Here is a 24,422-nt window from a genome sequence, read left to right on the forward strand (position 1 = left end):
TGATCTCACTAAATAGGGGGCACCAGATCCGGTCCAGTGGATGGAGCAATGCCAGAGGGCTTTCTCGGAGGTGAAGGCTGCACTGTGTGGGGGGCCACTGTTATACTCCCCTGACTTTTCTCTCCCCTTTATGTTGCAGACGGACACGTCGGACAGAGGGCTGGGGGCTGTTTTGTCCCAGGAGGTGGAGGGGAGGATCGTCCAGTGCTGTATATCAGCAGAAAGCTGTCGGTGCATGAGGGGCGCTACAGCACCATCGAGAAAGAGTGCCTAGCCATCAAGTGGGCGGTCCTCGCCCTCCGCTACTACCTGCTGGGATGCTCTTTCACCCTCTGTTCGGACCACGCACCCCTCCAGTGGCTCCACTGCATGAAGGATGCCAACGCGCGGATCACCCATTGGTATCTGGCACTCCAACCCTTTAACTTCAAGGTGAGCCACAGGCCGGGGGCGCAGACGGTCATGGTGGACTTCCTCTCCCATCGGGGGGGGGGGGGGGGGGGGGGGGTAGTTGGCTGCAGGCCGGACGGCCGCCCAGCCTGTGTTGGGCGGGGTATATGGCAGCGGGGGCGTGGTCAAGTGTTGGTCTGTAACCAGAGGGCGGAATCAGGGAAGGTAAGTGGCAGAATCACTGCACCTGATGTCAGTTAACGTGTGTTTGTGTGCCTTCCCCAGTGACCGCGCCCTATATAAGGAGAGAGAGAGAGCAGAGGAAGAGAGCTCTCTCCCCAACCAGACGACCTGTGTGTGTGCATGTGTGGCTGGGAGAATAATGTCACTGTAAAGTGTCCAAATAAAGAGATTTTGTTGAACTCAGTTCTGGCCTGCCATCCTTCTGTGCTCCACCCACCTGTCTGAATTGCAACAACTGTGTACATTGATGACAAATTGTAAATGTGCAATCATTTCGAGCAGTATTAATCTTGAAAAAAATCTGTGAGACCACGCAAACCTGTAATAATATTGAACATCCAATATTTGAACATGTTTGAACATAATAATATTTGAACATCTGAACATCCCCAGCTCCAATTTCCTGGGGATCCACATCTTGCAGGACCTCACCTGGACAACCAACTGCTCCAACCCAGTTAAGAAGGTTCACCAGCGTCTCTTTTTCTTGAGGACTCTGAAGAAAAACCACCTCTCTTCAGACATCCTGGTGAGCTTCTACCACTGTACCATCGAGAGCATCCTAACCAACTGTATTACAGTTTGGTATGGGAACCGCTCTGTCTCAGACCGGAAGGCACTGCAGAAGGTGGTGAAAATTGCCCAGCGTGTCGTGGGAGCCTCACTTCCTGCTATTGAGGACATCTACAGGAAGCGATGTCTCAGGAGAGCCATAAACATCAACAAAGACTCCTGCCACCCAGCACACAAACTGTTCACTCTCCTGCCCTCTGGAAGGCACTACAGGAGCCTTCAGACCATAACCACCAGGTTCAGGAACAGTTTTTTTCCTTCAGCTGTTTCACTGCTGAACTCCACTCCCCGACGGCTCCCCCTCACACACACACACACACACACACACACACACACCAACCCTCCCGACCACACTGAATTGACTTGAACTGACTTCACTGCACTATTACTATCACTGCACTATCATCATTTGTACTATTGTTTATTCATACCGCATTTTGTATATACTGCAAATATCTATATCGTATCATACCATTGCATTATAGTACATTCATATCGCACATTTGTACATACTGTAAATATCTATATCATATCATTATACCATTCTGTACCCTGTAATTTCTGTACATTTATTGCTATGCACTTCTGGTTAGATGCAATTTGCATTTCGTTGCCTTGTACCTGTGACATGTGCAATGACAATAAAGTTGAATCTAATCTAATCTAATCTAATCTAATCTAATCTAATCTAATCTAATCTAATCTAATCTAATTTGAACATCGAAACTGATTATATAGCTCGATATTGGTTTTTGTACCATTATCAGCAGCCTGGGCCTGGCCACCGGAAGTTCCCAACCGCGCAGTGGGTTGTGGGATATGTGAAAGGGGCAAATACTATTTGCAACCATGTGACATGAATGAGAACGGTCAGCTCGTTATTCATGTGGCTTTTTGCCTATACATATTTGCTGAGTGCTGTCTTCATCAGTCAGCACTGGCAGCATGGCAGAACAACAATAGAGTGTCGCTCCTATAGCTGATAAAACAGCAAAAGCTACCTGTCTGGCTTTTCTTCACCTTCTCGAGCTAATCATGTACAGCTGACGAACCGTTTGCTGTCCTCAAGAACAAGATGCAATGCATGCATAAGCTACTAGTGTGTCCATTTACTCATTTTTAATACCATGACTCATCTCACAAATATGACTTTTTTTGTTGGTGATGCAGCTGACTCATGCCAGAATGTATCAATGTGCGCATGTGTGTCATTTCAGAGGACAGACATGTTAACATTACAGTGACATACAGGTCACTTGTAATTATGAATGTGAACTGTCAAGATAGGCAAATTCTATCTGAGTAAAAAATCAGAATTGAACAATAAGGGTTGTAATGTGAGCGTAGCCTTATTTTCCAAGTCTCTGTGAATGAGTGATAGTATGTTTGAACCAACACATTAATATAAGCCTACACAAAATCAGTGTTATAGTTTAGAGTCTGATAACTAAGAAGTACCACAGTAAAAACAATGTGTATCATAATAGAGCCATGGAAAGTGACTGAAGTACATTAAAAACTTTTTTTTTTTAGTTAAAGGGGAACTGAAGTAATTTTTAAATTTTATTTCTTAATTAACGTGTTATTCAATTATGTTTTCAGTTTTATTAACCTTATATCGTGACTCGTATTGGCATATTATATTACACTTATCGGCCTTTTCGGTTTTAGCCATGTTGAATGTAGCTCGTATGGTCCACGGCAGGCTTTGCTTATCCGCGCGATCTTCACGAGACTTGTGCGAGACTTCAAACGTGAAGTGTCATTGCCGCCATTTTGAAAACTGTTTACACAGCAGCCAGATTGCCATATCATTCCAATTTAGATTAATTTTGAGATTTGCCAGCTTCATCAGTGACAGAGTGTCAGTCCTGTGCGCTGTGGCGCATGCACCTGAAGGTGCGCCTCGGGCTGCGCATGCGCCGAGTGGACTCCAGCACGCGCGCCGTGAACAAGGTGCACCTGAACTCAATTAAGGAACTATGTGTTTGCCTATTTAAGGACTGTGCTGATGCATTTGCATCACGAAGTATTACAATACGTATGTACGCATTACAGAGCCTTTCTACCCGTTGTCTTGATTTCCTGTTTCACGATCCTTGTGCCTGTTTCTCGTTCTTGTCCTCGCTTAGCCTTTGATGTACTGTTTGCGCCTCGACCGACCCTTTTGCCTGTATTCTCGTTTTTGATCTAGCCTGCCATTTTGGATTGTTTGCCTGTGTATATATTGTCTCACTATATATATATTCTGCACTTTATTAAATTGTATACTTCTGCACATACATCCGCCTCCCTCGCATACATGACATGGAGATTATTCCATACGACTTCAAACCAACGTGGAATAGAAAAGAGTTGGGAAGACAACAGGATAAGGACTAGTCTGTAGCGCTGGTATTTACGTCATTACTGTCACACAAGTAAAACATGCCAGATCGGACGGCTGGTGGGTTTTCAAAATAAATACATGCATGTATTTTTTGTGATAAATATGTATTATACTGAGCACATTTCCCACATAATCCTCACTAAGGTTTCGGACAGCACTATAAAATGGCGTCCCCCCTATATAGTGTCCTATATAGTGAGTAGGGAACGATTTCGGACACAGGGAAAACTTCTGGCTTGATTACATCAGCATTTGAAAGAGGTCGCACACGTCTTTTGACAACATTGACAGATGTTGGTCACTTTGATTTCCGCTGTACGTTTTACTTCCTTCCTACGATGTCTCGCACAGGTCTCAGCGAATCTCGTTTACGGCCATTGCTTTGACATATGGACTGATATATTACATAGCATATTTCAAACACTCATAACTTGCTATAGCAGTGACAAAATAGCTGTCATAAATTCATTCCTATATTTAATAAAATGAGATAAATAGAATTTTGATAATAAAAAAGTTGCCTTCAGTTCCCCTTTAATACTAAGAGGAGCCCTAGACACACTGCCACAGTAAACAGTATGCAGCCTGGTTCTAACCCTGAGCAAGGACACATATCCACTTTGAAGATGTCTTGAAACAACCATTGATTGAAGTCATTGACTACAGACTCCCTGCCCTGTAATAAACAAACCTTATAACCCAGCAAGACACTGACCATACAGTATCAGCTCTCTCATCTCCTCTCTTTATCCTAATTAGTCTCAAACAACTCAAACAAGGAAGAGCCTCCAGTGCTGCTCACCACACTCCTACATTTTTTTGAATTCTATGCAACCTACATAAATACCCGATGAAAATGCCAAAGTATACCAGTCGTAAAAATAATAAATTAAAGAAAATGTAACAGGAACCATAAGAAAGCTTTCGTCCATGATTGTTATCCTGCTGTTTGTTGAAATATATAACCATAAGCCAAGCCAAGAAGAAGCCAAGCAGCCTTTATTTGTCACACGTACACTCAAGCACACAGTGAAATTCCTCCTCTGCATTCAACCCATCTGAAGCAGTGAACACACACATGCACACACAAGTGAGCAATGAGCGCACATACATACCCAGAGCAGTGGGCAGCTATGCTACAGCACCTGGGGAACAGTTGGGGGTTAGGTGCCTTACTCCAGGGCACTTCAGCCCATGTTAACCTAACCGCATGTCTTTGGACTGTGGGGGAAACCGGAGCACCCGGAGGAAACCCACACAGACACAGGGAGAACATGCAAACTCCACACAGAAAGGCCCCCGTCGGCCGCTGGGCTTGAACCCAGAACCTTCTTGCTGTGAGGTGACAGTGTTAACCACTACACCACCATGCCAAACTATGTAGGCCTATGATGCTCCATGACTGTACCTACTAATCAGCTCTCAGGCTGTGGTCCAATCATCCCACTCATCACACCTGCATGATACTAATTGGGGGGATTGCTGTTCGGTTTCAGAGTTCACAGCTAGAATATACCTGAGGCTGAGTCTCACTGAACTGAAAGAAGAGCAGATTTCAGCTCCCAACAAAGAACAACCAACCAACTCCCATCTTTTAACGAACAGGACTGGCATGTTAGGACTCAGCAGAGGCAGAATACTCATTTAGTCCTTATTCAGAGTTGTGTAAATAAGAACATGTCAGAGAAACTGTGAGAACCGTGAGTCAGGTTAAGCACTGATTGATTTGGATGATTGATATTTGTATTAGTGCCCAGGGGACCTTGATTGTCATCACATACAAGGAAGAAAGAAACTATTCAGTAATGACAGCTTTAATTTCAGACCATGGCATGGTGGTGTAGTGGTTAGCACTGTTGCTTCACAGTGAGAACATTCAAGCCTGGTTGTCGACGGGAGCCTTTCTGTGTGGAGTTTGCATGTTCTCCCCCGTATCTGCATGGGTTTCCTCCGGGTTCTCCGGTTTCCCCCACAGTCCAAAGACATGCAGTTAGGCTAATTGGTGGCTCTAAATTGACTGTAGTGAGTGTGAATGATTGAGAGGAGAAAACCTCTATAATATTCCAGTAGAAGGCAATGGGAAACCCTCCATCCATCCATTATCTGTAGCCGCTTATCCTGTTCTACAGGGTTGCAGGCAAGCTGACTATAGATAGTTTTCACTGACGTCACGGCATTCCGGGGAACGCCCCCCAGCCGCCATCTTGGAGGGCAAACAAAACGGACCATCACCACTACTGGCTACGTTATCTCGGACGAATTTATGAAGTTATATAGTCAGTTTTCTAAAATAAAGATCAATGTCGGCAAAATCAAGCAAACAGAAGTATATAGAGACACATCTCACGGTATGCAGCCAAACTGGCCTTGATTGGGGGAATTGACCCCTACGAAGTGAACAAAGATGCATTTTCAAGTGACTATGCAGGACTGCCAAAGCCTGAAACTGCCAAAGCCTGCTCCAAAGCCTGAAACTGACCTCATCAAACTTTAAAGGCTGTCTGATATATACAACTTTATATATTCACAGCGCGCCTTTTGGCGGATGCCGCCTGAATCGCACAGATCCGATTTTTTTTTTTGGGGGGGGGGGGGGGCGTTGGAGTGTCTGATTATAATTTCAAAGTAAATTCTGTATTAAAATTACTAAATAAGCAAATCCGTTACAGTCCATGAAACAGGAAGTATAAGGATGAGAAAAAAACAGTTTAAATCGGGAAGCTGCACACATTTGCGCAGTCCTGCACACCGCTCGGGCTGCACAAATGTGCGCAGCTTCCCGATTTAAACTGTTTTTTTCTCATCCTTATACTTCCTGTTTCATGGACTGTAACGGATTTGCTTATTTAGTAATTTTAATACAGAATTTACTTTGAAATTATAATCAGACACTCCAACGCCCCCCCCTAAAAAAAAAAAAAACCCGGATCTGCGTGATTCAGGCAGCATCCACCAAAAGGCGCGCTGTTTGCATCCCAAACACAAATTAAATCATAGAGAATATACCTAAAATGTTTTTTAAAAATGACCCTTGCGTGAGTGAAGTGACAAGTTTCAAATAGAAACGTGACAAACGAGCGATATTAAGTGTACATTACAGTGTAAACGTACACTCAGCGGTTCCAGTTAGGCATTCTCCAGAGATTGTTCACATGATGTTTTGGTTTCCAAAAACAAACTTAAACACAATTGATTGTTTATTTAAACAACTTACCACTTATAAAATGATCGGAGCAGACTTTGCTGTGTTTGGAAGGCTGATAATCCTTGCGGTTGATTCTCGCAAGCCATAGATTTCTCCTTTGTATGCTGAGTTTGTTTGCTTGCCCTCGTACTCCCGTACAGTGGGAATTCCATAAAAGCCCCGCTTGACATCATCATCTGACCTATTACGACAGCCGTGAATACAACAGGTGTGCACCAGTGCTAGCTTTAAATAGTAGTAATGTAACTATAAATGTAAATAATATATAAATGAATGTAACTCGTGCGCTACAATGTGTGCTCAGTGACCCGTACAGTAAGCTAGCCCTCCAAGATGGCCGCCACCAGGGAATCCCCGACTCTGTGACATCATGTGAAAACTATCTGTAGGCGAGAGGCGGGGTACACCCTGGACAAGTCGCCAGGGTATCACAGGGCTGACTCAGAGACAAACAACCATTCACACTCACAGCTACGGTCAATTTAGAGCCACCAATTAGCCTAACCTGCATGTCTTTGGACTGTGGGGGAAACCGGAGCACCCGGAGAAAACCCACGCAGACACGGGGAGAACATGCAAACTCCACAGAGAAAGGCCCTCGCCAGCCACTGGGCTCGAACCCAGGACCTTCTTACTGTGAGGAGACAGTGCTAACCACTACACCACCATGCCGCCCCGCAACGGGAAACCACTACTGTATAATGTTCCTTAGAAACTTTGATGGCTGAAGCCGTCAGAGTGGCCATGTCACTGTAGTGATATGCCAAAATGGAATGGAATTTCAGACCACAATAATTATGATTAAAGATGAAAAAATATTATTGCAACAAATTTATTAACAGGATACATTCAGTATAGAGAGCCCTAGTATTGACATTCTCATGCTATGGTCTCTTTTGTCCGAGAAAACACCTATAGTGTTACACACACACACACTGTTTTCACATAACAGATGTTCACTGACATAAATAAGTACAATGAGGAAAATCACTGCAGCAGTGGCTACATTAGGAATTTTGTGTCTGTGTCAAGGTGTCTGTTACACTTTAAGAGCTTTGCCTGAGGGCCTGAGCCTGTGCTGAAGCTGCCAGCAGTACAGACTTTCCTCTTTATTTACAATTTTAACCAGGGTAGACAAACAAAGTATACAGTGTTCTAACATTTTTACAGACTCTCTCTCTCTCTCTCTCTCTGCCCCCTTGGGTTATTTTATTATCGATGCTCCTGCATGGTCATTACATTACAGAACCTCAGAGAAACATTTCAGCTCAGCATGACAAAGTGTAACTGATCTGATTTCTGTTCGACACACTAACCTTGACACAAGCTCCATGTGTGTGTGTGTGTGTGTGTGTGTGTGTGTGTGTGTGTGTGTGTGTGTTGAGGGTATATTTTATACTGATGGAGACCACAAGAATAAGAATATCTGACAGTTTTGACCTTGTGGGGGTATGTGGCTCATCCCCCCACAAATTGCAAATTGTTACTTTCAATCAGGATCTTTTTACTTTATTATTCTTATCCTCCTAATGTTTTTAGGATGCTATTTCTCCCTCTGTTTTCGACCAATAATCACCAAATTTCACATGAAGAATACCTCTAGGCTGAATTAAGTTGCTATGACTTTTGGTGCTGATCTGGATCACCAAACCAGAATAATTCATGAAAAACAGGCTTTTTTCCTCACTAAGCGTCATTCTCTATTGCCGCTTTGCCACTACAAACGCGGCTGAGCCGTGCCGTGCTGAGTCGAGCTGAGTCGAGCTGAGCGGGGCTGTTGGAGTTGCATTTCGACTACAACCGCGCTGAACCGTGCTGGCTGGAAGTGGGTGGACACATTGGGTGGAGTTAGCGAAAGTGGGTGGACGTCACGTGATGTCGTTAAGCAGCGCAAACAGTGACATCAGTGATCTTTTAAGCGGTAGTCTCACGACCCGGATAGTAAACAATAAACATGGAGGACATGGAGTCGTTAGTGTTGCTGGTCTTGGTGCTGTGGCTTGTTGTCATTGACAACGCCAACAGATACTGGCAAGAGCGTATAGATGAGGCGAGGCGCATAAGCCTTCAGAAATTCTCGTAATTCGTAATTATTCTTCTTCCGGGTTTGCGGTGTTTACAGATCCCAGCGCGCTCGCGGGGCGTGTGTGGGCATGTGAGGACACTCCTCCTCACCAATCAGTGCACAGGGGAGTGTCTGCTCACGCCCCCAGCCTCACTCGGCTCGCTTTGGCTCGCTTCAGCCCCACTCCAAAACGGTGCGAGTTTTAGGGGCTAAGCAGGGCTGAAGCGAGCCGAGTCGTGCTGTTTTTTGGTAGTCGAAACGCGAGCCGTGTCGGGCTGAAGTGAGCTGAAGTGAGCTGAAAAAGGGTAGTGGAAAAGGGCCATACCTCTTACAGTTCCAGATCTATAGGGTACCAGGGTTCCTGCTGGCGCTCATCATGCTCATCATTGACGAACATAATCCATCAGTGACGAAAAGAAAATTACTAGCAGTCGTCACAGTGACAAATGCATTTGTCATATCATTATCATAAGTCATCTTTTCTAGAAATCCCTCCACAAATCCCTCCGTTGCTGAAATCCAACCCCAGTGAAGAGACGGCAGGAAGCCAGAGTGTAAACAACAAACGTGCTTGTGACGAATAAAAATCGACTACATATAATGACCAAATGAGTGCCAAGCTTTTGACCAATCGCAATGCATCTTAATCGGCCTGGTGTGGTGGTGTGATTATCTCTGCGTGAACCAAATAATGGCACAGTCTAAGCTGATGAAGTTTTTTTGGGTGGTCTTCTTCAAGCACTGAAGATGACTTAAGGGCTGAAACAGGCATGGGGGAGGCACACTCAGAGTCCCTACCATCCCTGAGCACATCAGACAGTGTCAGTAATACAGGGTTTGGTTAAAAAATAAAAACACCAAAGTGAAAGTGCTGTCAGCCGGCAAGTGACTGAAGGGCTCTATGTTTCGGGGGCGTGGTGTGTTGAGTCCCCGTGGCTAACGTATGATGAAAAATGCAGTGCTGTTCAGTGTTCGGTTTATAAATCAACAGGAAAATCGGATTACTTCACTGTTGGTTGGTCCAAGATTCTTCTCGACTCTGAATTGTAAATCAAGGTTTGCATTGAAGTAAAGGTTAAAGAGAGTCCTAATACCTCTTTTGAATAACTCCATGCTAAAATAAGCTTCAGTAAGCTCAAACTAAATAAGTTTATTTTAGCTTGATGGTGCATAGGGTGCCCAAAATCAAGTCTTTCTTATTAGATGCTGGAGTGGAGCACAAATTTTATATGTAATGGAGAGGACTAGCTGTAGCTGTACAAACATTTGAATTGTGCCAGTTTGGTTGGTATAAACCTGTATTAAGTCCACTTTGATAAGTTGGTAACTAAGAAAAAAATACAGACTAAGAAAAAGTGAAGAATACTTATTTGACTTTATTTTTCAAGGAAAAAAGTGGAGAATATTTTTCAGAACCTAGGGGGACCCTGGGGTACGGTGACCAGACGTCCCAGTTCATAAGAGCTAGCGCAAATCACTGTGACTTTAGTTACAGTATCTATCTAGTTTTTCTTTATTTTAATTATTTAATCCTTTTTATTAAAAAGTAAAATATCCAAATGGTTTCTTTTTGCTCACTGAGGTTAAAGTTAGGGTTTGATATAGGTGTTATTCATTATTAAAAATAAATTGTTATGTAAATGTGCTAATCACTAAAATGCAATAATTGTATTAATAATTATGTAGTCGAAGGTCCCACAAGGGTAGTGAGACAAGTGTGTGTGTGTGTGTGTGGTTTTTTTTAACCTAGTTCTACTCTAGATTTCAGTTTCCTACTTTCTCTCTTTTCCACGTCTCACATACTTCACCTGTTGCTGGAGATCAGATTCAGCTTTGTGTGGAGTGTTTAGACTCTCACACTCATGCAGAAATCAAAGCCCCTCGCCGTCTCCTCAGTGTCACCTCCATCCAGCTAGCTAAGCTTACATCCATCTGGGAGGAAAACAGGTGGAGTACGACACTTGAGAGAAAATGTGAGAGAACTGCAGCTGCACTGCTATCTCACAACCAAAAGTAATAAGGGCTTCCATTCCTTCAGTCAACACACACACACACACATCTCCGTTCCCAGAGAATACCGTGCACAAGATTGATTGTTCAGTTCTGGTATTTGTAAAGCATCATGGACATCAGATTTCATTTAAAGGAATAAAATTGCCTCTGAGATTTTTTTTTGTGAGCAGACAGCTCAGTCTCTGAAGTTGTTCTCAGACTCTAATTACCCTTGTGTGTCTCAATTTAGTGTGAGTCATGACTCTGATTCTCTCCCTCGGCCTTTGCTGTCCATAAGTCACACTCATTTACTCACTTCAACTCCAGCACACATCTGGATGTATTTCCAGGTTTAAATGAAACAAAATGATTTAGATAATGCACAAATTAGGAGAGAGAGCCTTAATTGCGTGTGTGTGTGTGTGTGTGTGTGTATTATTCTGTGAGCTGTAAACTGATCTAGGATCTCTGACTCTGCAGAATGGTCAGGATTAGGTTTGGTTCGGAGAAACAAGATCCGAATCAGCAACTAAGTAACCGTGGATGCTGTGATGATTCATCGTTTTTCATCCTTCTATTCATTTCTACCATGAAATTACAACCTGTCAGTCCTGCCAATCACAAATTATGTCGTTCCAACACCCACCAATCATAGCTCAAGTTTCAGTTGACAGAAAAGGTTCTTAATTTCCTTCACATGCTATACTTAGTGTCAGTGGGAACGGGAATGTTAGTCAGCTTGGCGCCTTGTTCACCTTGCAAAGGTCAAAATCCAGGTATTTGTTATCAAAAATGAAGTGATAATAGAAAGCCTTAAAAGAAGTAAACAATATTAATCCAAATGACTTTTCAAATATTAGTGTGTGGAAATATCATTGAAAAAATAGCATCTTGTCTGGAAAGTTGAAGACAATTATAGGAAAAAAATGTGTCTATATAATATGGTGTGTATATACTGTATATGCATCAAAGGAAAAATATCATGAAGTGTCTTAGTAAGTTGATTGTTCACTACAAGTCTCTAGAACAGCACTTTTCAATACACTTTTACATAGATTTGAAGTCTCTGGACCTGTACTGGAGGTATGGACACCATTCTTCCAAAAGATATTCTCTCACTTGGTGTTTTGATGATGGTGGTTGAGATCTGGTGACTGAAGATCATAGCATTTGAGATACATAATTTTCATACTAATGAAACCATCTAGTGAGCCCTCATGTCCTATGGATGGAGACAACTCTCATCAGGATAGAAATGTTTCATCAAAGGGTCAGTCAGAATCATTTTGTATTGATTTTTAGTAACAGTTCCTTCTCATGGGAAAAGTGGACCCAAACCATGCCATTAAAATGCACCGTTAGCAAAACAGAGCTACTGTTTTTCTTCCTTGTCACCCATAAACATACAGGAGAAGATTTTTTTTTAATTTGAAATTAGTATACTGTATATCATTTAAAGGCTTAATTTCATATCATTTAAAGGCTCATTTCTCTCTTACCCAATTCCCATTCACTCTGAAAACCATATATAGGCATATCAGATGCTTGCTGGCCATGCTGTGAAAATGAGTGTTTGCATGCACAATTTAAGTTTCCAAATCTATCACTACTTAACTCTTGAATATTTCTATTGTGAATACTATAATTAAAAAGCTTATAGTCTCTGCTTTCTAAAGAAATTCATCTCATTAAGATCTGCTCAGTACTTTGGGAGTAATGGCAGGTTGAAGTTGGTACAACAGAGTAAAAACTCTGCTTGCATGATGTCGGGAAACTGCTGGTGCTTTTTGAGTCAAAAAGTGGTCAGGCTCTCTCTCTCTCTTTCTTTCTTCTGATTGGTTTCCAACCGGATTACACATGAATATCTCATCTCATTATCTCTAGCCGCTTTATCCTTCTACAGGGTCGCAGGCAAGCTGGAGCCTATCCCAGCTGACTATGGGCGAAAGGTGGGGTACACACTGGACAAGTCACCAGGTCATCACAGGGCTGACACATAGACACAGACAACCATTCACACCTACATTCACACCTACGGTCAATTTAGAGTCACCAGTTAACCTAACCTGCATGTCTTTGGACTGTGGGGGAAACCGGACGGAGCACCCGGAGGAAACCCACGCGGACACGGGGAGAACATGCAAACTCCACACAGAAAGGCCCTCGCCAGCCACGGGGCTCGAACCCAGGACCTTCTTGCTGTGAGGCGACAGCGCTAACCACTACACCACCGTGCCGCCTACTCATGAATATCAATCAGATAACTTTTATAGGGATGTTCTCTCACTCTCACTGTTTCTGATGAAATATTCAGCAAAAAATTTCCATGAGCTAGTTTTGATGTTATGCTTCACAGGAGGCTTTGAAGTGAGTTTTCATAGCTTTACCTACTTATTTTTCCAAATCAAACTGATTAATCTAAATAAATAACTATTTTAGAATATAACTGTAGTTGTTTTGATGAAAAATATTGAGATCTTAGTGGTTGGGATGATATTTTTAAAAAATAGAAGTCAGAAACACGAGTGTCCATTTCAATCCAAGTAACTGGAATTGTTTATTGGATGTGGCTCACACAGTTTTTTCGAGGTTAGCCTTGAAAGCTATGAATATTAATCAAAATAATTTATTCTTTCATATAAACACTACTAGGCCCTACTTAGAAATATAAAGGCCTACAAAGCACAAAGAGGGTATTAGAAATAATATTTTGTTACTTTTTTATTTTGATAGAGAATGGTAGATGTGAATAACATTCAGTGCTTATTTATGCATATTTTATAATTGTAACTAACATTGATTTCTCCTTCTCTGCAATGTATAAATGAGAGTTAAGATCAGCTTTATATTACACAAATAAAGCCATTTGGTGAAACTTTGAAGAGAGTGTACCGATGTAACGGTTTTACCTAATTAGCATAATTAATACTAATTAAATACTAATTTGCATAATTTGTTTTTACAAATTTTTTAAACTTTGTATTCAGTATACAACCATCTATGTGCCAAGATATGTCCATGTAAATATCTTGAAAATATAAAAGTTATTAAGAAAAAACATTTGATCTCATTTGTTAATGAGGCCCATTTTGGACCATGTTGTCCTCATACAGAATATTACGTCAGTTTTCTAAAAATTAAGCCATTTTTTCAATCTTTAATTTGTAATATCTCAAGAACAGATAAACATATTTTATTTCTGTAAAATGTATGTTGTTCTGCATTCAATTCTGAATTCAGTGAGACCAGTTTCAAGCAAGTTGGATTGAATTTTCACCTGATAAGCCATGTACAATGAGATTGAGTGGAATAATTGTTTTATTCTATCCACATTCGTTGGATTTTGAAAAACATAACATTTTTATTTTCGTGATTTGCAAACTCGCTAAATAAAAACTTTATACAAAATGTCTGACAAAATGACAGTAGCAATTTGTAGCAAAAAGTTCTATTTCCTTCACTCCAGACTGCCAGGGCGGTGCTAAAAGCACTAGTGGAAGGATCTTTGCATCCGCGTGTTTCGAGAGTCGCATACAAAAGTTGTCATCTCATGACGTATGACGTGCCTGCCTATATAAGGCAACATCCCACATCATTTGGCCTCTTCTTTTTTCTTGCGTTGGAATCACATCTTTTCTATTGGAATTGTGTTAACTGTGGGAATACCTGCGACAATCTACAGTGCAGCTCGTGACTGAAGAGGACTTCAGTGGGATTCGACTCCACGCGAGCTGTTTGGTCACTAAGGTAACTTGTTTTATGCATCGATAGTCACTGAATCTTGGCTGCCAAGTTTTCAGGGGCGGTTATCGGTCTTGTCACAAACTGCTCGGTTGCCGGCAGGTTTGTCAGTGTTGAGCGAGTTAGCGAATTGGTTGGCAATAACGTTAACGTGTACTTACAACTTTACATGAGCATCAGTTTCTGGTTGCTAGTAAATCGTTGTCTGTAGCGGTAAAGCTGCACTTGCGAACTCGCTAGCCTTGGTTGCCAGGCTAGCAAGCAGCGCTACACCTTGCTTCTTTTCTAAAAAAAAAAATCGCGGGTGAGTAGACACTGAGATGGATTCAGTGAGGTGTTCCACTTGCCCCAATCTAATGGAGGTGCTGGATGCACATGATCGCTGCGCGGAGTGCCTTGGCATGCAACATCTAAGGGAGGCAATGTCTGATCCATGCCCTTCCTGTGCGTTAATGCCGCTTACTGTTAGACAGGCACGGTTGGCTGGTGTGGAACGTGCGTCTAGCAGTTTTCTGCTCTCAGATTCTCAGACACAGCGTAAGCATAAGCTTTCACCACCAGTGCATGCAAAACAGCGCAAAAAATCTAAGTCTTCGGAGTTAGAGCGTAAAGTGGAACTGCTCTCATCTACAGTGGAGCGTCTGCTGCCTCTGCTTGCAAGGCCCCCCCCTACAGCAGGGGCACAGGTAAGTACTGTAGAGGAACAGCCTGCACCGCCTGCCTCCTTGTCACCCATTGGCTCATGTCCTCAAGCACCTGACCAAGAGGAAGTGATGTCTGTGGCTGCCTCAGACACCTTTTTCAGTCAGCCTTCTTCCTCGGTGCAGCCACCAAGTGAAGTCCTGCCAGGTGTTGAGCCCCGTGATTCAGGCAGTGATGTTACCTCTGGGCGATCTGGGGAGTCTGCCTCAGTGGTGGGTTCGGTGGAGGCCACACTGAAGGCTTTGATTGCATGTTTGCAGTTGGACACCCCAGCGCCTCCTACTGGATCTGAGAACATGTTCCTGCGCCGTGTTCAGCATGCCTCTCTGGTAATTCCACAGTGTCATGACTTTACTTCTGTGGTGGCCTCTGCCCTGGAGGCTGCTACGAAACCTGCCCGTCCAGACCAGATGTCTCGCATGCTTGCGGCGATGCAGGACCCCGGTGCTGTTGGCTTGGGTAGCATGCCAGTAGTCGAGTCAAGCATTGCTTCGCTCATTGTGTCTCCCGATGAAGCACTTCAGGAGCAGGTGTGTTGCCCTAATGCTGAGTGCCACCGCACAGACGAGCTACTTTCTCGTGCTTACAACTCTACTGCCTTTCTTGGCAGGGTGTCTAACTCACTGGCACACATGCTTGTTATGCTGCACTCGACACTCAACACATCATCAGCAGACCCACTGGCGGCTGAGGTACTGGAACTTGCACTGCAGGCTATGGGTGTCATTGCCAACCAGTGTGGCACTACCTTGGGCACCTTGCTGCAAGCCCATCGGCAAGTGTGGCTGGCTCAATCGCCTCTGCCAGAAGTATGCAGGAACAACCTGAGGCACCTCCCACTGGCACCTGGACAGGTCTTTGGGCCAGCAGCACAAGAGGCTCTTGACAGACGTGTGTCTGTTACAGAGTCTCGCTCCCATCATGTGGGTGTAGCACCCACCTTCAGAGCTCCACCAAACCCTTCTGCCTCACGCTTTAGTCATGTGGCCCCTAGAGCTGCACAAAGGTCTCCCCATCGACCCCAGCAGCAGGCCCCCAATCCCCCATCTCCCTCGGCCAGGCAGGGTGGCACTCAGCCACACGTGAGTTTTCGCCCTTTTCGACAGACGGGTCCTCCCCGCCGTCGTCGCCCCCCCATCCCTTCCGAAAAATGTAGACAGGACCACTGACAGGTCAGGGCCAATGGCAGGAGTTTTTACAGGCAGCCAGCTAGCACGTTGGCGCAAAATAACAACCAACTAATGGCTACTCACCACCCTTTCAGAAGGGTACCGCCTGCAATTCCGCTGCCAGCCACCAATGCATTCGGGTGTGAGGCAGACAGTTATAACCAATCCAAGACAGGCAGAAGCCTTGTCGAGAGAAGTTCAGTTGTTGCTACAAAAAGGAGCCATAGAGATGGTCGACCCCATTGTTCACACAGGGGGTTTCTTTTCAGTTTATTTTCTCGTTCCAAAGAAAGACGGCGGGTTCAGGCCGATTTTAGATTTAAGAAGGTTAAACCGTTTCTTGAAGGTGCTTCCTTTTCGAATGCTATGAACAACAGATGTACTGCAAGCGGTCACAAACCAGGACTGGTTTGTGACCATAGATCTCGAGGACGCCTATTTTCACATACCCATTGCCATGGACCACAGGCGCTTCCTTCGTTTTTCGTTCATGGGAAAGATTTTTCAGTTCAGAGTTCTCCCCTTTGGACTTTCTCTGGTGCCAAGGGTGTTCTCGAAATGCATCCAAGTAGCACTAGAACCCCTTCAGAAGGAGGGTATGAGAGTGCTCCCTTACTTGGACGACTGGCTTCTTTGTGCGGCATTGCCCAAACAGGCCAGGGAACATGCTCACCGGTTACTACTACACATTACAGCTCTGGGGTTCAGGGTGAACCAGAGGAAGTGCAAACTGGTTCCAGTCCAGGCAACACGTTTCATCGGCCTTGCCCTGGATTCGAACACTATGCTGGCCAGTCCCATGCCAGACAAAATATGTTCAATTCTCACTGGCGTGAACCACCTTCATGTCGGGGGAACTCAGCATTACGTTTCTCTCCTTCGGCTGTTGGGGAAACTCACAGCGGCCTCAGTAGTCATTCCTCTGGGTCTTCTGTGGCTAAGGGCTTTTCAGAGATGGCTTCTTCAACTGCATCTGTGTCCAGTGCGAGACAGGCACATGAGGGTGAGAATAACACGCCGTTGCATGCTCACGCTAAGACCTTGGTCCTGGGCACACTTTCTCACTCGTGGAGTTCCACTTGGTCCCCCACCGGGATGGTGGGAGGTTATCTGGACAGATACTTCCCGCATGGGTTGGGGTGGAGTCTGGCGTCGGCAAGGTGTGAACGGCACCTGGCCTGCTCTGTGGTGCATGTCCCACATCAACACACTGGAGTTGATGGCGGTGTTTCTGACATTGCGCCACTTTCAGGAAGTGCTGTGGGGCAAACATGTATTGGTACGTACAGACAATGTGGCAACTCTTTTCTATATCAATCATCAGGGGGTCACAAGGTCTGTAGCTGCACTTCAGGTGGCTCACAGTCTCCTAGTATGGGCTCAGGACAACCTCCTTTCCATAAGAGCATCTTATCTACCTGGACGCCTAAACAGTGTGGCAGATGCTCTGTCACGCGGCAAGGTGTCTCAAGGGGATTGGAACCTGCATCCAGACACGGTGGAACAGATCTGGAAAACCTATGGGAGAGCAACTGTGGACCTGTTTGCGAGCAGTCAGACAACTCATTGTCCGACATGGTTTTCCCTGGGAGAAGAAATGGCAGCGTTGGGCCAGGATGCTCTGGCCCACGACTGGCCGAGGGCCATCCTTTATGCCTTTCCCCCTCTACCACTGTTGTGGAGGACTCTCTGCCGTGTACACGATCACGGTCACCATGTGCTATTGATAGCTCCTCATTGGCCATCCAGGCCATGGTTCCAGCTCCTGCTGTCACTACTAGTGGGACCCCGTTGTCAGTTGCCCAGCAGGCCCGACTTGCTGACGCAGATGGAGGGCAGGATTCAACACCCATGTCCCGAATGCCTGAAGCTCTGGGTGTGGCCCTTGGGGCCCCGGGGCTACTACTGGAGTGTTCAGAAGGGACCAGGAACACTGTGGTGAACGCACGTGCAGAATCTACCTGACGCTTGTATGCAGGCAAGTGGAAGGTGTTCTGTGATTGGTGTGCAGAACGCAACATTGACCCCCTAAGCTGCTCTGTTCCACAGATTTTAGATTTCCTGCAGCACCTTTTAGAGCTTGGCAGGGCTGCACCTACACTTAAGGTGTATGTTGCAGCACTAACAGCCCACCGTTCAGAGGTTGGAGGTGTTTCACTTGGGTCCCTCCGGCTGGTGGTAGCCTTTTTGAGAGGAGCAGTTCGTCTTAATCCTCCTCATTTTGTGCAGAGTCCGTCATGGGATCTGAACACTGTGCTTGAATCCCTTTGCTTGCCTCATTATGAGCCCCTGGCAGCAGCTGACATTAAGTGGCTATCTGTTAAAACAGCTTTTCTCCTTGCCATCACAACAGCCCGGCGTGTGATTGAGCTACATGCCCTCTCAGTGAGTACTGTTTGTCTTCGTTGGGGTCCTATGTTTGACAGTGTTTCATTGTGGCCTAACCCAGCTTCCTCCCAAAAGTCTTATCTCCCCAGTTTAGCAACCAGCCAATTTTGCTGACTGCTATACCGACGGACAGGACGGACTTGCGTGCTGAGTTGTGCCCTGTCAGGGCTCTGAGGTTTTATTTTGATAGGACGGCAGCCTTTCGTACGACAGACCAATTGTTTGTATGTTTTGGTGGCGCTCCGAGAGGAAGGCCTCTGTCCAAGCAGCGGCTCTCCCGTTGGGTTGTGGAGGCAATCACCCATGCCTATGAATCTATGGGACGTACTGTGCCCTCTCCTGTCCGCTGCCATTCAACACGTGCTCAGGCAACATCATGGGCAGCTCTCCGGGGTGTACCACTCTCTGACATTTGTGCTGCTGCAACTTGGTCCAATACATGTACATTTGCCCGGTACTACAGGCTAAATGTTGTGTCCATGCCATTGCTGTGTGCAGCTGTTCTTCCAGAAGGTGGTGATGCTTTTCTGAATTCCTCGTGACTGGGTTGGTATTCGTCTTCCACTAGTGCTTTTAGCACCGCCCTGGCGGTCTGGAGTGAAGGAAATAGAACGCTGGTTATGAATGTAACCGTGGTTCTATGACTAAGTGGAAGACCGCCAGGGTCTTTGGTCACTCAGATTGCGCAAGAATGATCTTGAGGCCAAATGACGTGGGATGTTGCCTTATATAGGCAGGCACGTCATACGTCATGAGATGACAACTTTTGTATGCGACTCTCGAAACGCACGGATGCAAAGATCCTTCCAGTAGTGCTTTTAGCACCACCCTGGCGGTCTTCCACTTAGTCATAGAACCACGGTTACATTCGTAACCAGCGATATGTTCTTACCATCAAATACTTCTATTCCATATTTTATTGCTTTTTTGTATTGGGGGGGGTTGTTTTTGAATAGAGTATTTATTTTGTCCTCGGTTGGTTCAGCAACACGCTCCGCCATTTTGTTTTCCTCTATTCACGGTATGTGAGTTGATAGCCTAGTAGTCGAATAGCCAATCAAAGCACACAATTGCTCATATCCAGTGAATGTGAATAGAATAATTTTCATTATTATGCTGTAATGGTGTCATGTATGAACTGGAGTAAAAAGGCAAAGTTGGCATGTTAATCTACCCCTGGCAACCTAGTAACATTCACCAAAATCCTTTTTTCATGGTTCTAGTGGAAATCAGAACTATTGGAATAACATGTTATGACCAGTCGTGACATTGCTGGCGGTGACGTAAATGATGATGTAGTCATATTGCAAGGGAACTAATCACACTGTCTCAGTGTAAAGCAACCAGCAGCAAACTCAAAACAACAAGCAAAGAAAACATTGGCAGATACAAGCAAAAATGTTATAAATAGCCTTTATTTGAACAAAACAAATGTTCAGGAACAGGAAAAGATCTCTCTCAACAGAGATGTGATGCAGCTTGGCTCATGCCTTGTTGCTAACTAGCAAATGTCTAAGCTTTGGATTTTCACCAAATTGACTTCCTGCCTCATGAATTATATGTCATATCCGGTCTCACATGGTACGTGCTTTGTAATATTCTGTGCCTAGTTTTCCTAAAGCCTCTTAATGCTAAGAGCTTCTTAGCTACAAGAGAGCTCGTTCATTGTGCTGCTCGCTCTACCATTTAATGATGATCTTTGTCCTACAATGGTTTTGGGAATCTCTGCACAGTTAAATACAGTCAGGTGGGAATACATGATATGTGTTACTTTTCTATTGTAGAAGACTGATTGGGAATAAAAGTTTACTATCTATTCCATGCTGTTTTTTCTCATGTAATATCAGATTTCATATGTGAAAGGGGCTTAAGCAGGACTGCACAAAACCTACCAACCCGATTTCCATGAAACTTGGTGGAAGGGTATAGCATGGGCCAAGGAAGAACCCAGTAATTTTGGAGCAGATGGGGCCAATCCACAAATTTGATATGAATTGTATGAATCATGTCAATTAGCACTGTTAGTGATTTCCACTGACTGCTAATTCATGCGGATCTTGTTATTAAGAATTTTATTTCCATGTTTACATTTAATTAGGTTTTGTGTACCCTGCCCATCACACACCAGTATATCCCATTACTGAGTCTATTTTAAAGTGTTTTTACCATGTTCCAGCCCCAGGTGTAAGCACTGCTCATTGCAGTTGTCAACAATCAGTGCGTTTACATGCACATCCAAATCGAGCTACTGTCGGTAATCGAGCTAAGGGTCCCAGCAGGGGTGCCAGAGAAATCAAATCCTACATGCACACAAGGAAATCGAGCTATTGTGTGAGGTACATTGTGCACCCGAGCCACAGGTGGCGCTACACGCCCCATCGTGTTGGTACACTTCCGGTTGTCGTCATGAAGAAGAGCTATTCAAGAGTATAAACAAAGTTATCAGTTCCGTGTTCACAAGAAGAACGACGACGAGGACAGCAACATTGATATATATATATATATATATATATATATATATATATATATATATATATATATATATTCAACTCCTTAAGCTGAATGAGCATGAACTCTATCTCCTCATTGCTCCAGAAGTGCACGTTTCTACTACTGTTGTCATGCCGACCGAGGCTGTTGTGTTTCCCGCTTGTGGTTTCGTCACTCGTCACTTCCGGAAGGGGCAGTGCTGAAGTAAGTAGCTCGACTACGTAGCTCGATAGGGTTTACACGCACTAAGTAGCTCGGCTACAATCGCATAATCTAGGTCACGTAGCTCGATTACGAGAAATCCAGTTCGGTTCGATTTCAGCCGAGCTAAGGTGTTTCCATGGCATTTAGAACTTCGATTTCAGTCGAGCTACGGCAGAAATTCGATTTTCTCTATGTGCATGTAAACGCACTGAGTGACTGTTTCCAGCTCTTCATAAGCAGTAGAAGCCCTCTCTTTATTTGTTGACTTCTTCTCTAAAAGACTTCTTACTGGAACCCTCCACCATGGCTTGAGTGGTTCGCTCTGAAAGTCTATGTACCTGTACATGTGTGAGACTGTGTTTATAGTTAATCACAGTGTTTAAGACTGCCTGATCACAGGCCTTTGCCGCAACTGTAGTAAGTAGTAGTGTAGAGTGTCGGCCGGCAATACTCCACTGAGTCAGAAAACAGCTGTATGCTTTACCCTAACTTAAAATCCTTCAATTTAGATACAAACAAATCTCCTACTCGCAGCACACATACGCACTTCCCCACTGACTGAAGAGCAACAAGCCAAGGAAAAGAACACCAACAGAGTGAGTCACACATGAAGACTGTTGTCTTTACTTGTAATCTGGCCCATTTAATTATGATAATTACATGACATTTCTCTCCCCGTCTCTCTATTTCCTCGCTCAGCTGAAGCCAATGTGTTCACACAGTGCAAACATGGATTTCTTAGAAGCGGGTAGTCTTGTATTAAAAGCGTGTGTGTGTGTGTTAAAGGGAATTTCCAGTGCTCTTTCTGTGTGGGATATATTCCCAGAAGCAATGAATGGTGTTACTGGTAGTTTTTTGTGAATAGAATATGGACATAGAAATTTTAAAAGTGACCCCAGGTGTATTATGCAAGATGTACATGTTAAATTTTAATATGAAATCAAACCAAAGCCAGGGTGTACAACCCCAAATCAGAAAATGTTGGGACGGTATGTTGAAACTGAAACTAAATCTGAAAATAATGGTCTGTAAATAATTAGTGACCTACACTGAACTCAAAACAATACAACAGTACATTCTTTGATTTTTTTTAACCTCATAAATTTGATTGTTTTTCAGAATAAACACTTATTTCAGTTATGATTCTTGCAACACATTTTTTTTTTAAGTTGGGACAATAAAGTATTTATCACTTTGTAATGTTGCCGCTCCTTCTCAACAGTTAAAAGATGTTCAGGGACTGAAGACACCAAGTGATTTAGCATTTCAGGTGTGATTGTGTTCCATTCTTCCTGCAAACAGGTCTTAAGGTATACAATGGTACAGGGTCATTGTTGTCATGTTTTTAATTTCAAAATTCACCACATGTTATCTATTGGGGAGAGATGGGACAGATACCCTCTCCTTCTGCATCCATTCCTTTGTAATGTGTGCAAGAATGTGGTTTTGCATTGTCTTGTTGAAATATCCCTGGAAAAGATGTCATCTTGAAGGCAGAATGTGTTGCTCCAAAAACTCTGCATTTATGCTGCCATCACAGAAGTACAAGTTACCTTTGCCAAGGACACTGACACTACCCCATACCATGACAGACCCTGGCTTTTGAACTTGTTGCTGGTAACAGTCTGGATGGTCCTCTTCGTCTTTGATCCAGAGCACATGGTATCCATTTCTTCCAAAACAGACCTGGAATACTGATTCATCTGACCACCATACACGTTTCCACTGTGTGATGGTCCATCCCAGATGCCTCCGACCCCAGAGAAGTCGATGGAGCTTCTGAACACACTTAACATAAGGCTTCCTTTTTGCACAGTAAAGTTTTAACTGGCATTTGTGGATGTAACTCTGTATTGTAGTGCTTGACAAAGTTTTACCAAAGTAATCCTGAATGACAGTTCTTGATGCAGTGCCGTCTGAGGGATCGGAGATCATGGGTGTTCAGCTTAGGCTTTGCACCCTTGCCCTTTATGCACCAAAATTCCTCCAGATTCTTTAAATCATTTAATGATATTATGCACTGTAGAGGGTGAAATATCCTTCTGCTCTTTGTATCTTTCTTTGAGGAATATTGTTTTTAAACATTTCAATAATTTTCTCACGCATTTGTTGAAAAACTGAAGATCCTCAGCCCATCTTTGCTCCACAAAGACTAGGCCTTTCCTGGATGCTGATTTTGTACCAAATCATGATTACAATCACCTGTTGACATCACCTGTTTCAAATCACATCATTATTTAATTGTTTTACCTCATTACTAGCCCTAAATTGGCCCATCCCAACTTTGCTTTGGAATGTGCTGCAGGTCTGAAATACAGGAATGGATATATATTAACAAATGAAATGAAGTTGAACAGACAAAACACAAAATATCTTGGGTTTATACTGTCTGCAAAGAAATACAAGTCAAAGTAAATTTAGAAATCACTGCTTTCTTATTTTTATTTGCATTTTCTATACCAACTTTTTCTGATTTGGGGTTGTATCTGAAGGCAAGGTTATTCAAAATGTTTAGCTTGTAGTATCCTAAAGTCAAACCAGACGTCAAACCATGCAGGGGTGGGAAAAGTACAGGACAATGTTGATTATGTGAAAGTGTATGTATTGTCTCAAAATCATACTCCATTAAAAGTAAAAGTAGCTTATCAAAAATTATTTAAATGTAAAATGTACTGGTTTTTCATCATGGTCCCACACTTGCAAATTCATAACTAGTCACAGAACCCAATATATATATATATATATATATATATATATATATATCATCTCATTATCTCTAGCCGCTTTATCCTTCTACAGGGTCGCAGGCAAGCTGGAGCCTATCCCAGCTGACTATGGGCGAAAGGCGGGGTACACCCTGGACAAGTCGCC

Source organism: Neoarius graeffei, chromosome 7, assembly GCF_027579695.1.
Source record: "Neoarius graeffei isolate fNeoGra1 chromosome 7, fNeoGra1.pri, whole genome shotgun sequence".
NCBI classification, from domain to species: domain Eukaryota; kingdom Metazoa; phylum Chordata; class Actinopteri; order Siluriformes; family Ariidae; genus Neoarius; species Neoarius graeffei.